This window comes from Euprymna scolopes, chromosome 16 (assembly GCF_053919585.1).
Source record: "Euprymna scolopes isolate OS-2025 chromosome 16, ASM5391958v1, whole genome shotgun sequence".
Lineage (NCBI taxonomy): Eukaryota > Metazoa > Mollusca > Cephalopoda > Sepiida > Sepiolidae > Euprymna > Euprymna scolopes.
The window spans coordinates 130,625,893-130,642,843 of record NC_136497.1 but is presented as its reverse complement, the minus strand read 5'-3'; positions in this window follow the sequence as shown (position 1 = coordinate 130,642,843).

Here is a 16,951-nt window from a genome sequence, read left to right as displayed (position 1 = left end):
CAGAAACCGTCTGAAAACCTATGATGCTTTGTGAGTAGCTTTGTCAGAAAAAAAAACCTTTCGCATAAACAAACTGATTGACTCAATGAATCAGTAGTATTCCCACTGATAATGCGTTATTTTAGATTCATCGGGCTACTGTTCTCATCTTGAGTGTGATTTTCACAACGTTTCAGTCGATGTAACCGCCGACCTTCTTCAGGTGTATTTTGTCGAACTCGGGAATTTGGACGGAATTTCGAGCGGAACCCTTTATTTACCGCTCGAAATTCCGTATAAATTCCCGAATTCGACAGAAACATTCCCGAGTTCAACAAGATACACTTGAAGAAGGTCGGAGGTTACATCGACCGAAACGTTGTGAACATCACATCAAGATGAGAACAGTAGTCCCATGAATCAAAATAATACGAATAACCAATCTTCATCTAAAAAAAATCAGAAACGCCACTGATGATGGTTTTGGTGTTTCTGTTCATTATATTTTTGTAATCTAATATATAAACGGCTGTCTGTTGGTCTGTCTGTCTGTCTCCATATTTTCAAACATAGAACTAAAAGTCGCAGTGCTGTGCAAGGGGCCTTAAATGATTGGATTTTTTTACGGGCCGTTCTTTTATGGGTCTTTAGCCGGTTCAAATTGTTTTAATGGGTCAAAAATGGGTCAAAATTGAAAAAAATCGCTATCCATTTTGTACATTCATCTTAGTTTATTTTTAATATTCAATTTTTAAATTTTGATCGGTTTATATGCGTGTCACGTTCGTACAGTGGTAACGTCACGAGCTTTGAATGCTACAGTTTCGATTCTAGCTGATGGCACCTAAATACTTTTTGCTTTAACTTTTGAAATCATGACTCTATAATATAATATAATTTGATATAATTTGATATAATATAATATAATTTAATATAATATAATATAATATAATATAATATAATATAATTTAATATAATATAATTTAATATAATATAATATAATATAATTTAATATAATATAATATAATTTAATATAATATAATATAATATGATTTAATATAATATAATATAATATAATATAATATAATTTAATATAATATAATATAATATAATTTAATATAATATAATATAATATAATTTAATATAATATAATATAATATAATTTAATATAATATAATTTATTATAATATAATTTAATATAATATAATATAATATATACGAAATCTGAATAAATTAAAATATCACATTAAAGAGTATTTTACGCCAGAGCAAGGTCCGCTAGAATAAATTAACTTCATAATTTGCTATTTAGAAAAGGTTTGATTTTCTTTATTTTTATTTTTATCTATATATTAATACGATAACGCGTGTGTGTGTGTGTTTTTTTTTGTGTGTGTGTCACGCTTACATCCGGGACGTTTAATTGTTATGCTCTTCTATTTCTTGTCATAAATAATTTTACCAAGAATTCTTCATAGGTTTCGGTTTTGGTTTCGGTTTTGGTTTCGACTATAGCTGATGGCACTTAAATCATTTTTTTTTTTTAAATAAATAATTTTATCAAGAATTCTTCATGAGTTTTGGTTTCGGTTTCGATTATGGGTAAAGGAGCTCAAGTTATATATATATATATATATATATATATATATATATATATATATATATAGTTTTGAATATGTTTTTATTTCGGTTTCGATTCAAGCTAATGCATCCAAGTCATGTGGATATATTTTTTTTAATTTTTGAAATCGCAACTTTATAATATATAAAAATCGATAGAACATTAACTCTATAGTAATATATACGAAATCTGCAATAATTAAAATATCATATTTAAGCATACTTTGCGGCCAGGCTTTACCGGGTGTTCGTGCTAGCTTAGAAAGATACTTTTGCAGTAAAAAAAAAAGCTACAATAATATCAGAGCGTCTAGATTTACACTGAACATCTACGGAATGACAACATCAATATATTATATATGAATGAGTCCGTTGTGGAATTTCCACAGGTCCCTAAGCAATAAAACGGTTATTTTTTACCTTCTTGTTTGTGTTTTTTTGTTTTTTGTTTTTTGGTCACTTTATGATGGCTTGGAATTTTTGTGATAGACGTTGGAGGGAATAGAGAAATACATAAATATATAAATTGATGGAGAGGAAATGTTGAGAATGGTTGTTTTAGAGAGAGAGAGAGAGAGAGAGAGAGAGAGAGACAGACAGACAGACAGACAGACAGACAGACAGACAGACAGACAGAGACAGAATAAAGAAATGCAGAAAGGAGACAAATGGCTATGTAGTGTCTCAGCGAAGGACCACATTGTTAAATGTAATGGAAATAAACTTCCTCGGACTCAAAATTTTCTGCCCAAAAAAGCTTTTTTTTTTATGTGTAAATACAATTAATGAATTATAATCGAGAGAGAGAGAGAGAGAGAGAGAGAGAGAGAGAGAGACAGACAGACAGACAGACAGACAGACAGACAGACAGAGACAGAATAAAGAAATGTAGAAAGGAAACAAATGGGTATGTAGTGTCTCAGCGAAGGACCACATTGTTAAATGTAATGGAAATAAACTTCCTCGGACTCAAAATTTTCTGCCCCAAAAAAGCTTCTTTTTTTTTTTTAATGTGTAAATACAATTAATGAATTATAATCGAGAACTCAAAATCTGTCGCCACTGAGAGACTTAACTTTCCACGAGAACACTTGTCGCTCATCATGCAACTAGACAGACTTCTCAGGGGCAAATACATCCTGGGCGTATCACCTTGGCTATACGCAATCACAATCACAATCATAGACTACTAATATATACCAAAAAATTAGACAAAGTCTTACAAATTCACTCACAACAAGTACACACAACTACAGATTAAAAAAAAACACAACAAAAATATAACAATACTTTCTTCATAAAGATCAGAGGTCGATAACTTTTTAGAGAGGTGGGGCAGTTGACTATGCAATATCTCAGTGAAGGGTCATGGTATTAAACATAATGCAAAGAAACTCTCTCGCTTAACTCCAAAAGTTTTTTTCTTCTATTACTTATCAATTTTTTAATTATTACTTATAAAGTTCCAAAGGCCACTCGAGGATAAGGATCAATGAATGTCGGTTGTCGGTACAACACAGTGATGATCGGTAGTGATGGGACTTGCGTAAGGTTTAACTATTCAAGAGGATGTCTCAACGAGAACTTGTTTACATTAGACTTGAAAACGGCCATGTTATAGTCAACTGTGAAGCAGGTCCGCGATATTATGTTCCACAGGCGGGTAGTTTTTGGAAAGAAACTTTGTTCATGGAATTGTTGTTTTTGTTTGCTTTTAGGCACAGATAGAGAGTAAGGTAAATTGTTTACAGCAGTTGACAATGGTTGGAGGTGTAACATAGCGCGGATGCGCGTATGTAAATGCATGCGAAGTGACGGCACCGGCGGGGAGAAACAGACTATTAACGAAAAGAGAAAGAACGATCACGGGAGAGACGAGATCATGTTCGAGATCTGTGGAGAAACGAGATAACGTTCGAGATCTCGTCAGAGACGTGGAGAACGTTCTAAATCACGCGGGTGACATCACGGCTGTACCAATGAGGAAATAAATGTTGTTGCTACAAGGGACACACGAGTTGGAGTTATTTCCTATTCTTTGGCTTCGTCTCATTTGTGACACTGGACACAACGTGTGTTGTTGGTCCGCTGACAGCGTTACATGGCTAGACGAGTGTTTATTGTGAATGTTATTAATGTTTTGCAGGCAGAGGAATAGATTGAAGCTCGGTTAAGCATTTGCCATGATGATGACTTCAAAACAGAGACTTGCGACCTCTCTTCTGTGAGAAAGACGTAGCAGTAGGGGAGAAAAAAGGCAACGCCCACTGGATTTCGAAGATGGTTTTAAACCAGTTTATAACAATGTAGGTTACGTGTTTACTAAGGGAGTTGCAAAACGTCGAAACTTAAATGAATTTAAGCAAAGAGAAAGAAACAAACAAAAAATAAAGACAATTACGAGAAACAAGACGTTCAGCGAATGGCTGGCTGAAGATATACGCAAACTTGCACGTCTCTGGATGGTCTCTAGTTGGTAAATGTTTCAAGTTCCGCTTTTGTGGTTCCGTTTTGAGAGGAAGATTTTCTTAGAAGAGCCAATGCTAGAGAAACATTTCGAAAGAAAACTGTTTGTACTACTGTGTGAGAACTAAAGAAAAGTCAGATGAAAAACACACTCAAAATAATGAACACAAAAACATTAATTCACAAAAGAGTTTTTTTTTTTTTTACTCACTTTCATCCCAAACGAGGCATGTTACCACTTGGACATAAGGTACTACTAATTGGAACCATACATAGGAAAGATCAAGATGTTGGTTTACGTTGCATTTGAAATTCTGCATATCAGTACAGTTTAGGAAGCAGGCAGCAGGAAGGGAATTCCAAAGTCTAGCTATTCTAGCGAATAAGCTATTTGAGTAGAAAACTTTCTAACATTTAGGGACCTCAACAGTGAAGGGGTGTGATTTTGTTGCTAAGCGGGTTTGTCGGGGATATGTACGTTGAGGGGGCACAAGAGTTCATCAGAGCACATTCCATTAAAATACTTGTAAAACAGGACAAGGATGCAATATTGCGGCGATGAGACAGGCGCCGGAGCCTAGTTGACCAGGTGGGGCTTATTGGATTGCAGACCATTTTTTTTTTTTGGGGGGGGGCTATCCAAGAGGGGGAGACTATGTGGCAACAATACTCCATACAAGGGCGAATGGTGGCCTTATAGAGGTACAGGATACTCTTAGGTGTGAGCAGTTTTCTTCAAAATTCTGACTTTTAAAACTTATTCCTTCCCGTGCCCCTGACGCCCTAAAATTAAATTATAACTTAGCAAAAAAAAAAAAAAAAAAAAAAAAAAAAAGAAAAAAAAGAAAGGGAAATTTGAATCCACCCCTAGAAAAGCGAGAAAAAATTACTCCCCCCTTTCCTTGTTCATACGGGACTCCCCAATAGCACCCCCCCCCCAAACGGACAAGACGCCAGCTATCTTGGTTGGAAAGCCGTACATTTTAATTCATGCCGTATACATTATTATAGAGCCAATTCTCTATCGATTATTATATTATACCTAATATATATAGTGAGATCAAAAATTAAAAAAAAAAAAAAGAACAACAATTAAACCAATCGAACGACATAGCAACCATTTTTTTCTAACAGAACAAGTACTTCTGGGTATGTTTTACAATCCACAACGATTCAAAAACGTGGTCAAAAATCAAATATACAACAAATAAATGTTACCATCGCCCATAAAAGTTACTTTGCAGCTTACCTGCATAATTTTTTTGGTGTTTTTGTTAATTTTTTTAAAAGTACTTTTTAATACTTTTTATTTCATCTCAAATATAAACTCTCTTTACGGCTTTTAAATCCTCAATGCAGGCAATACTCAGAACACAATTGCAATTACTTGGGACTTCTCCCCAGTCATGGCTGATGGAACTCTAGCATACTACCCCAATGGGTAAATTTAATTAAACAAAGAATTCCTTTCGAAATTCCGTGCAGATTCCCGATTTCGATAGAGAGATTCCCGTTCGACAAGATACACCTGAAAATGGTCGGAGGTTACATCGGCCGAAACGTTGTGAAAATAACACCAAAGATGAAAACAGTGGTCCAAAAGATAAAAATGATACGAATTGTTAATCCTCATCATAAAAGCAGAAACGTAATTGTATAACCGATAATTTTAGAGAAATAACTAGCTAATGTACCCGACGTTGCCCGGTATTAAATGTAGTGTTAAATTCCTTCTTAAAAAATGAAATAAAAAAACAACGAAAAAAAAAAACTGACACATTTACATTTTTTTCATTTTTACACAAGAGTCACCACTTATCAAGGAGCGGGAGCCACTCGGGGATAAGGATTAGTGAGTGTTCAATGGGACAATATCGTAGTAAATGATAGTAGTAGAACTGCAAGTATTATGTTTTTTCTAAACAGTTCATTTCTTGTAAGTAAAAAAAAAATACTCCAGCTTAGATCGAAACCAAAACCTAAAAACAGGGAGTTAAGTACGATAACCATTAGGCCAGTTTGACACTATCTATAAAAAGTGTTTATAAACGTATTTATTCGTAACATAAGGAATCTGTCATGTGCGCCATACACGCATGAGCAAATTTTAAATTTTGACCCCTTAGCGGCCATTTTTTCCGGATGAAAACGGATTGAAAACTTTTCCACATGTTTGAATATCCTATATACCGAATTTCAAGTCTATAGATCAAAGATTCGCTGAGTATATAGGTTGAGAAGCATCCTCAAACACACATACGCACATTCTTACTTTTATAGATATATAAGATTAAGAAGCAATGTCAAATTTCGATGGAGAAGATAGAATGGTTGAAAAAAAAAAATAACTTACTTTCAGTTCGTATAAAGACGTAAATCCTTTCTTTCATTTTGGAAAAATGTATTTTTTTTAATAATAATGGAAATGCTTTGATTTTGTTTTGTTGGGGTTTATGGCATATCAACTCTGTGGGTCATTTCATGCTCAGTATCTATGGGTTCAGGAGAGCTTTACCCCTTCCCTGCTCCAGCTGACATACAAATGACCTTCTTTTAAATGTGATCACGGTCAATTTCTTTTAAGGTATAAAATATATGGTTTCTTTGTTCGAATAGATCTTTAATATTTTTTTTCCTGATAGAAACCTGTTGCTATTACATCAATAAAAACAGAATGTGTTTAATTCTTCCCTTATTTTATCCTTTAATCCTTATATTCCATGAGTGATTTTTCTGACAAAGAGGGAAGAGTTGCTGTTTTCTGAATTCAAATCTAGCCAACACTTATTCTTGGCTGGTTTTTGATCTTGAAGTAGTATTTTTTTTTTTTTTAATTTTTATTTTTTAGCTCCTTACATCAAGTGATTTCATGCCTTGTCTGAAGCGATTTCTATAATGAAAAAAAAATTGTGAGTGAGGTTTGACATGGTATAAAAATAAGTTGATTTTCTTTTCTCAAGTATGAGTTGCTTAAATGCGTACGACATATTTTTATTCTTGCTAATGTGAGTTCTTCTTTTTTGTTTTAGTTTGGTATTTTGTTCTCTGCGTTTTAATATTAATTTTTTACATTATTTCGTGAAGTTTAGAAATACATTCACCTTATTAATCGAAGATAAGTGTGAATCTTATACGTCACACCGGTGGAGCTGAGATGGTCAAGTGATTAACGACATGAACTGACGACATATGTGTTTCAAGTTCGAATCCGGTACGTTCCGCAAAAATCTCTTTTACTCAGTATGTTTGCAACCTTCACGTGCTCCTGCCCGTAAGTACTTTCTAGAAAAAAATTCTGAATAGGGGGGGGGGGAATGCCAGAGAAACCAATGCTTACAACAAAATCTCCAGATTCACGTGATGATGCTAAGAACAATAACAGAAAAAAAAAATGATGATGATGATAAAAAAGTAAATAATAAAAAAAAACAAATTCGAGAAACTCCCAGGGCAAAAGACAACAAATGTAGTTGAAGAAAGTGAATACTTTTTTTTTTAAATTTATTTATTGACATAATTTCTTTTCTTTTTCTTTTTTCTTTTATTTCTTTTATTTTATTTATTACAAAATAATGGTACGAGATACTGTATAGTTTCGGGATTATTGGTGTCGATCTGCGAATGGCCACAACGTTTTTAATTTCACCCTTTCTCGTCCCGCAAAACCAAGTTACGGCTTGGTACTGACCGTCTTATGACGCATGGATCTTGATAGTATATATATAAGTATATATGATAAGTATATATGTTTTTTTCTTGTTTTTTTTTTTTGACTCTCATTACTTATCTAATTAAATAAACGATAAAGTGGTGCTTGTGGAGATCGCCTATCTTTTAAACCAACGCATATCAGGTGAAAACATTATCATCCCCCAAAAGTTATCGAGTTTCAGTGTCAACACACACGAACCTACGGCTGAAAAGGATCGTAAAGACACAGGAAAGTTCAAAAGGGAGGTATTTTTCTGTGTCGACGCACATGAACCTACGGCTGTCTGCTGGTGTACCTATTTACTATGCCTCCCCACGGGACAGAGTTAGACACCAGGGTCGTTTTTTAACGTGGAGAAAAGGTACAAAAATAAAAATTGTCTCAGTCGTGAAGTATTTCTCCTGATTAGTGATCATTTAAACCAACGCATTTCAGGCGAAACCATCATTACGTACTTACGTATCATGTCGAAATTAGTGTCAATTCCAACAATTACGAAAAATGATTCAGCAGAAAAAATACTTACGAGTAAAAATATTAATATTGTTATAGATGGCCACGGTGGCCACCTCGACGTTATATATTTTCTACCTATCTGCTAGCAATAAGCTAAATATTAACATTTGTTTTGAACTGAGCCAGAGTCCACTAATTGATTATTCATTTAAAACCTAAAATTAAAGTCAGTCATGAAGGATTTCTCCTCCACTGACCAAAGACAGGAAAAGTGAAGTGTATTGCGGACCAGGATATAATAATACCCTAACTCGCCACAAGAAAAATAATGAAACGAATGGAATTGAAGGAAACAAAAACTCAATTGATGGATAAGATAAACGTCGTTTATTTACTGTTGAAAGAATGAATGTTTTAGATATAACATGTGTTCATGTCTGCGCGGGTGTAACCATCGTTTGTTGCCGGATTGGTATTATGGAAGGAAAAAGGAAATGTGTTTTCATCTTACGTTCGGGTCACTATCGTTTGTCCGCGCGTGAGAAAAGAAGTGAGTAATATAGTAGAAATGAGAATGATAGTCCAGCGTGTAGACAAAGACAAAAGGATAGAGGGTTGATATCAGTTAAACTGTGCGCCATGTTAGCCGTCAGCTACGCGGTGGTGTTCTCTAGCACAAGTAGTAGATAGAGAGAGAAAGAGTGTACGTACTGTCTGTTGGCCTTTTGTGCCACATAGTAGTAAATGGCGTGAGGTATGCGCGTGCGCGCGCCTGTCGAAAAGGCACGCTGTCGGTCCGTAGACCGGACAGCTCGAAAGCTGGTCCTAAAAGGATTGGAAGCAGCTTGTTTCTTCATTTTATAGGTGTTTCCGGTCGTCTTTTGCGCATGTGCGGATTTCCTTTGAAAGGAAGTGACGTCGTCCTTGTGTGCGTACGTGTGCGCGTGTGTGAGTACATGTGTGTACGTTAGCGTGTGTGTATATTCACGTGAATGTGAGTGTATGTATGCGAACGTGAATATATGAACGTGTGTGGACGTGGGCGCGTATGTTTGTGTGCGCGTATGTATATGACAAGTAATATAGCTTGAAATGTGAATGTGTGCTTTTGTGTGAGACTTGAAAAGGCTCGCGCAATTGTAACAGCGGAACAGAATACTATACTATGACCCGGTCTCAAAAGCCAAGGATTCAACCGGCAGATATTTCATCAGCCAAGAAGAGGTGAAGAAAGAGATTTCGTCAATTCTATTTTTAGATCGGAATGCGAAGCAGAGAAGAGGACAGGAGATGAAACTCCTTCTTCCCCCCCCACTTTTTTAAGGACCCGGTTTGCGGCTTCATTCATTTTTTTCGCTTCGACCGTCGACCCGGAATGATGTCTCTCTACTCGTGGGAAAGGAAACGACTCAAATAAAATAACAAAAGGAAAAAGGAACACTATTTTGGAAAACCGAAAATGAACGACAGAAATGGTACGAAAAGCGGATGATAAGAAAAAAAAAATGGAATAACCGTGAATTTATTATTTGAACTTTCTTTCTCCACACAAGGATTCTCTCGGACTACATGCGTCGCTAACACGTTGTGAAAAGGGGGGGGGGAAAGAACTGTGAATGTAAAATTCGTTTCTCCTTCTATCAGACTGTGGATTAATTTTTCCTCGTGGTCGCGTAATTTCTAGTTACGCTGTTAATCTCTTTCCGTGACTTTCACTCAGTTTATGTTTAGAAACATCCCAAACCCCCATAATTTTGAATATATTCTTTTCGTTAAATCTTTTTATCTTTAATAAATCTATTTTATACTAGCGGGGATACCCGGCGTTGCCCGAGTGTTTGTTTCCGGGACGGGGGGGGGAGTTTAAAAAAATGTTATGGTAGGTAAGTAGGAAGGATCAAACCCGGAGTCATGAGTAAAAGTAGGAAAATAAAGTGTGAAAAAAAAAACAAAAAAAAAAATCTGCAACGTTAACAGTTCGACCACCAAGAAAAGTCCATTCCAGTTGTTTAGGAAAAAAAAAACAAAAAAAAAAACGACTACAGTAGGTCGGCGCGAACGTGAAAATATAATGTGAATTGTCCAGCACGCTAACCACTACGCCACAGAGCACTGCAGCTTAGTTTAGTGATTTTAAATAACTTCACATGAAAGAACTACGAAGCCAAACCGGTGTTCTCTTCTCAACTGTTCCTTGTGAACGATCCCCAAACGGTGTTAAGTGGTGGCAGGGGAGGAGGAATTTATTAGAGAGAAAATATTTTACCACTTCCATTGATCTTAACCGATTTTGGCCGTGACTTCTTAGCAGAAAAAGTATAGAAATCTAAGATTATCGAGGAATTTGAGAAATAATATGCCTATAACACACCTCAGATATTATTCTGTCGTTTGTGCATATTATATTTGCATGAAATATCTTGATTTTTAATCCTATTAATGTCAAAATCAGACGGGAAAAAATGAGTTCATTTTATTTATATAGATAGATAGAAAAGAAAGAAAGAATAGAATAGAAGAAGAAGAAGAAGAAGAAGAAGAAGATAGAAGAAGAGAAGATAAATCTATTTTATATTATTTGGAAGTGTTTTGTTTCGTTCTTTCTCGCATTCTGTTGTGTTCAATCCTTGTGTTTATTTTTGCTTCCCGCTTGTCTCATAGGAACGTTTCAGCATTTGTATTCCATAATTGTCTTTTTTTTTTTTTACATTTTTCTTTGTTTTCATATGTAACAATATATATATATATAAATAGATTTTATCAAATTATCGAATTTTATCGTATGTATAACAGTTGTGCGACCTGTTAACCTTCGTAAAGGAGTGTATGAATCTTATAAAAAGGAAATATTATTTACTACTAAAAATCATTGAAACGAAACTAATCGATAAAAAGAGCCGCTGAACGCATGTCAGCATGTAAAACTAAGATTAAACCCTTTTTGTTGTTGTTGTTGTTGTTGTTGATGATGATGATGATGATTAATCCCTCCTCTTTGCTCATAAAAATCAATTTGTTTGCATACGAGATTATTGAATCGAGTCAGACACACGTACGCTCACTTATCTATCTGTGCCTAAATGTAAATGCAGATTCCATGAACAAAGTTTTTTTTCCCCAGAAATGTCCGCCTTAAGAACACTGTTTCGCTGGCTTGCTTACCGATTGAATACAACATGGTAGCCTTCAAATCGAATGTGAACATTTTGCATTCCAACTCGCCAGCATATTTTGTATTCATCCATTCAAACAAAGGGTCCCAACTATGGGTTAAATAGAAACCGACTTAAAAAAACAAACAAATATACTCATTAAAAATGTTCTTCAAAATCACTAGATTCGGCATTAAATAACCTGAAAAGGGTTGATATGCCGTAAAACAAAAACAACCAACCATTCAAACAAAGATTTAATCGTTATAAACCATCCTTGCTGTATGTTTTCCTCTTAATTTCAGTGTTATGTGACGATTATGAATTTATCGATTAAATATTTTCACACACACACCCATGATGATTGCAACGTCTTGTCAGACGAGTGCCACTCCCTCAGACACTGAAAGTTCAGGAGCCCGAAAATGACATATAGTCCTGCCGGCGAATTCACATGCTCAAGCAGACATGACACTAAAGACGGTCATTGGTATACATATATATATACACACGCACGTACACATACATATGTACACATATCACACACATATATACATGCATACATACACAATACACATTATGCACACATGCATATGCATACACACACATGCAAACATACACAAGACGGTCATTCGTATACATACATATAAATATATACATGCATACATACATACATACATACATGTCTATAGGCATACGCTCATATATACCCATATACATACACAATGCATAATGCACAAACATACATATACATACCCACATGCATGCATACACATACATATACATCCATATATACACACACATATACAAATACATACACACATATACTTACACATACACATACATATGCACATATATATACATACACTTACCTACATATACATACACATACATATATATGCATTCATACACATACACACACATGCACATATACACATACATATACATACACACATGCATACATACACATACACATATATGCATATATATACATACATGCATACAAACATATATAAATGTATATACATACACACACAAACATATATACACACAGACACATATGCATTTTTTTACATAGGCGTCACCACTTATCAAGGCCGATATGCCACTCAAGGATAAGGGTTAAAGAGTGTACAGTAGTCAAAAGGACAATATAGTAATCGATAGTAATGGAAGTTCGGTAAATTTGTTAACTTAAGTGGAACGGCTCATCAGAAACGTGTTCACGTTGGACTTGAAGGCAACCATTTTATAGACAGCTGGAAAGCAGGAAAATGGAAGACAATTCCACAGGCGTGCAGTTCTAAGAAAGAAGCTTTGATTATGGAATCTATGTTTAGGTTTAGGCACAGATAAAGAATGTGGAAAATTATTGATAATGTTTTCAGCTAGTCTAGTGTTTCTTGTGAAAGTTTGGCAAGGGGGGACGATAGATTGAAGCTCAGTCGAACACTTTCCATGAAAATAACGATAAAGCAGAGACGAACTCGCAATATCTTCTGTGAGATAGAGGTTGCAGCGAAGAGAAAAGGACATCTCCCACCAGGCCACGAAGTCTATTTTGAACCCTATCAAGGCAGGACAAGTCTTTTCTAGCAGCTCCTGCCCATATGTGGCAACAGTATTCGATCCTTGGACGTATCTGGCTCTTATATAGATAGAGAATAGCATCAGCAGTGAGATATCTACTGGATCGATAGAAGGATCCCACCATTTTTCCAGCAGCCTTGGCAACAGATTTGATGTACGTATTCCATTAAAGATCAGGAGTAAAGGTCAAGCCCAGAAGCCTGTCAAAACTTGAGGCCCCCTCAAGACGAGAGCCATTCATTTTAATTGATGCCAGATGGGGATCAGAACGTTGATGATGTAAAGATAGAAGCTTGGTTTTAGATGCATTAAAAGTAACCAGCCACTCCTTTCCCCATTGTACAACGTGATCAAGATCAGAGGAGAGAGAATCGGAGAACTTGGTCGTTTACTGTCTTAGATGTGCTACCATAAATGGTAGTGTCGTCAACATAAATGTCTACGAATGATGTAAGGATGTGATTTGGAAGATCATTAATGTAGATCAGGAAAAGAGATGGGCACAGGATGGACCCCTGAGGGACTCCAGCATTTATACTGAGCTTCTGATTTTTGCCCATCAACTACTACTCTTATGAACCTATCAGAGAGAAAGGATTTAATAATTGAGAAAATATTTCCAGCTATACCATAGCTGGAGATCTTGTGAAGTAAACCTTTATGCCATACTCTATCAAAGGCCTTTGATATGCCAAGAGCAATTGCCCTAGAAAGGTTGCCTCCGTCGAGAGATTCGCTAATCTTATGAGATATAACTGTAAGCACATCTGCTGTAGATCTAGCAGAACGGAAACCATATTGTGTGTCACTAAGAAGGTTATTTTTGCTGAGATGGTTGATTACTTCTCTATTTAACACAGATTCCAGCAACTTACTCATGACGCACAGGAGACTTATTGGCCTGTACTGAGAGGGGGATGAACGATCACCTGAATTCTTAAATACAGGGCATACTGATGAGATTTTCCAAGGTGATGGGAAGCAATTCTCCTTAAGACAACGTTTAAACAGTTTTGTAAGTATGGGTGCTAGTGTAACACTAAAGAGAGGCCAGATCAGACCTGTAGGGTTGATATGACGTTTCTTTTGGTTAAAAGTAATTTTTTGTTCCCGGACGATGATCGGGTTGAAGGAATAAAAATTATTATTAATTTTTTTTTGTGAATAAATTCTGAGCTAAGTCTATTGTTGAGATGGCGGCGGCAAGAGTGCCTTTGTAGCGAGAGGTTAAATCACATTCTAGACTTCTAAAGCGAAAAAGAATGCATAAAATATTTTAGTTAAAATGCACAGGCGTTTGATCTACACGGCCGAAATAATAGTTGTGCAGTAGCCGGAGGGGTGGGGATTTCACACCCGCAATTGGCAAAACTATGAGCCAAGGTTGATCTGTGAGTTTTGACAAGTTGAAAAAAAGTCGGGTTGTTTTTGATCTAAGAGAAACACACGCAGTGACTCGGCATTATGGTTTAGAACAAAGAATAGGAAAAAAATGAATTGTCCGAAATTTCCAAACAATAAAATAACGTATCGAGAATTGTCATTTGGTGAATCAGGTCGAACGAAAATTGAAGTTATGAAATATTTTTGCTCGGATGGGAAAATGTGTTGTCCGATAAGTTCAAAGCGACAAATGCATTCTTGGTCTTTTGACGTAAACAAAATGTCTGATATAATAGAATGGCCGACAACCAGAACTTAATTCAAAGATAAACTAAAATTCCTTTGAATTATCAAAGCGAAAAATGAGATCAATAGATAATTTTAAAACAAATAAAATCGCGTGATTTGCTTTAAGTCAAAGGAAAAATAATTTTCTTGGATATGGAAAAAATTCCATTAGTAAGCCAGGGAGGAGTTAATTAATACAACGTGTAAGTTGGGGGTTAATTAAGGGAGGAGTCAATCCAATTTTGGAAATGGACCAATGAAAAAGGGCCCTGTCGAAGTATAATCAACCAATGAGAAAAGGCCCCGTCGAATTATAATCAAGCAATTTGATTGGTCGATAACGAACGTGGGTGTCGTCATCATTCCATAATTGTATTATAAAAGAAATGAAAAATCAGAGATTAAGTCAGTAAGAGTCAGAAGAAGAGAGAGTCCGGAATCAGAGTCAAAGTCGAGTTGTTCGTCTCGGCAGAATCACCTCTCTCTCTCTCCCCCTCGCTTGTTGCCTGATAACTCAACGCTTATAACGTGTCGATCACTTAACGAGAATTACGCACAGTCCGCGATACCGACCAGGTATTTCAACAACAGAAGCTCAGTTGTAGAACTAACTGCTTGCTTGAATTAATTGTCAACTATATGTATATGCTGTAAATACTTTTTTTATGAATTTCCGAAATATATATTATATTAACCAACCTCCGGAGTTTTGTTGCTGATGTGCGTTGATCCCTATATATGTACATTCTTTATTTGCCATTTGTGACACCGTATCCATCAACGAACACCCAGGATAACTAGACGATCCACGGAGAACAGGCCTTGAGGACCGAGCATCCGAGAAGAATCCCCAACGCCTTAACGAAGAACTCACTGGGTGACGCGACGTACTAACGGTTGGCAGACCTGGTTGCCCAGTCGACATATCATAACTGTACCGACCAGGGTGCAGATCATAACTGGGCCGCGATCAGGGGTCAAGGGCGTGTAAGGACACGTTTAAAGGTCACACTAGTTCTGGTTGAAGTTTTTTAAGTACTATAATTGGAATACCGTCAGGGCGGTTGCTTTACTGGAATCAAGGTTTTTGATTAGCTTGGCATTTGTATATCACATAGTGTGTTTTCTGATACAGGAGGAAATATTGGGGGTTGACGGCCTTGGTCGCAAAGGGTAGAATTGGCTGCAAAGTTCTTGGCAAAGAGTTTGGCTTTTTCTGATGCTGACGAGATTAACTCAGGCCCATTGATGATAGTTGGGATAGAGCTCACGCTTCTGTTCAGGATTCTGTTTGCAATTTGCCAAAACTGGTGGGAACCAAGCTACTTCTCAGCTACTTTGGACTTGACGGACTGAGCATACAACTCTCTTGCGTTCTTTATTACTTTCTTACAATGGTTGCTGGCAATTCTGAAAGCGGCTTTAGTTTCCATACATCTATTACGTTGGAAGCAGTGGAAAAAGTGATTTCTGTGCGCAATAGCAGCAGCACATTCTGGAGAAAACCATGGCTGGCTGTTAGGTTTTTGCTGGAACTTTTTCGAGGGTATGAAATTGTCTATACCTACAATTAACCATTCTGTCAGGTCTGATACTATAGACGACACATCGTTTTTAAACATGGAATGCAGAGGAAGATCCGATATAAATGTACGGAAACTATCACAGTCAGCCATAGTGTACGATGGAGAGGTACGTCTGAGGACTTATTACATTTCATTTTTATCTTAATTGATACAACTGAGTGGTCGGAAGATCCAAGAGGAGACAAAACGGAAACTGAACATAGTTCAGGGCAAGTTGTGAGAAAAAGGTCTAGGAAACTCGCATACTGGCCGTCATTGTCGGGCACACGGGTGGGTTCGTGAACAATCTGAGTGAGGTCATAAGCAATGGAGAAATCATGACAGAATCTCCCCTCATCATCGGTCTTGTTTGAGTGGGTCAACCATTCCACATTGTGAACATTGAAGTCTCCACATACGTGAATGTTAGCTGAAGGATATGCTGATAGAACTTGGTCAATTTTCTCAGATATGCTTTTAAAGATAGTAACTCCGCTGTTATGGGGTCGATAGAGAGTAGATATAAATGCCGTAGTGTGAGCTAGTGCTACTCGGAAGCACGTATAGGGTAAGTTGGGATCTTCTCTGGAGATGTCCCTACCACATGGAAAGCCATCTTTTATATAGGCACATATTCCATGCCCATGGCGATCTTGGGGGTCAGATTTAGAAGTTAGGTTAGAGTATCCTTTAATTACGAACTCATTTAGGGAAATAGTCTGTCCAATTCCAGTTTCGCT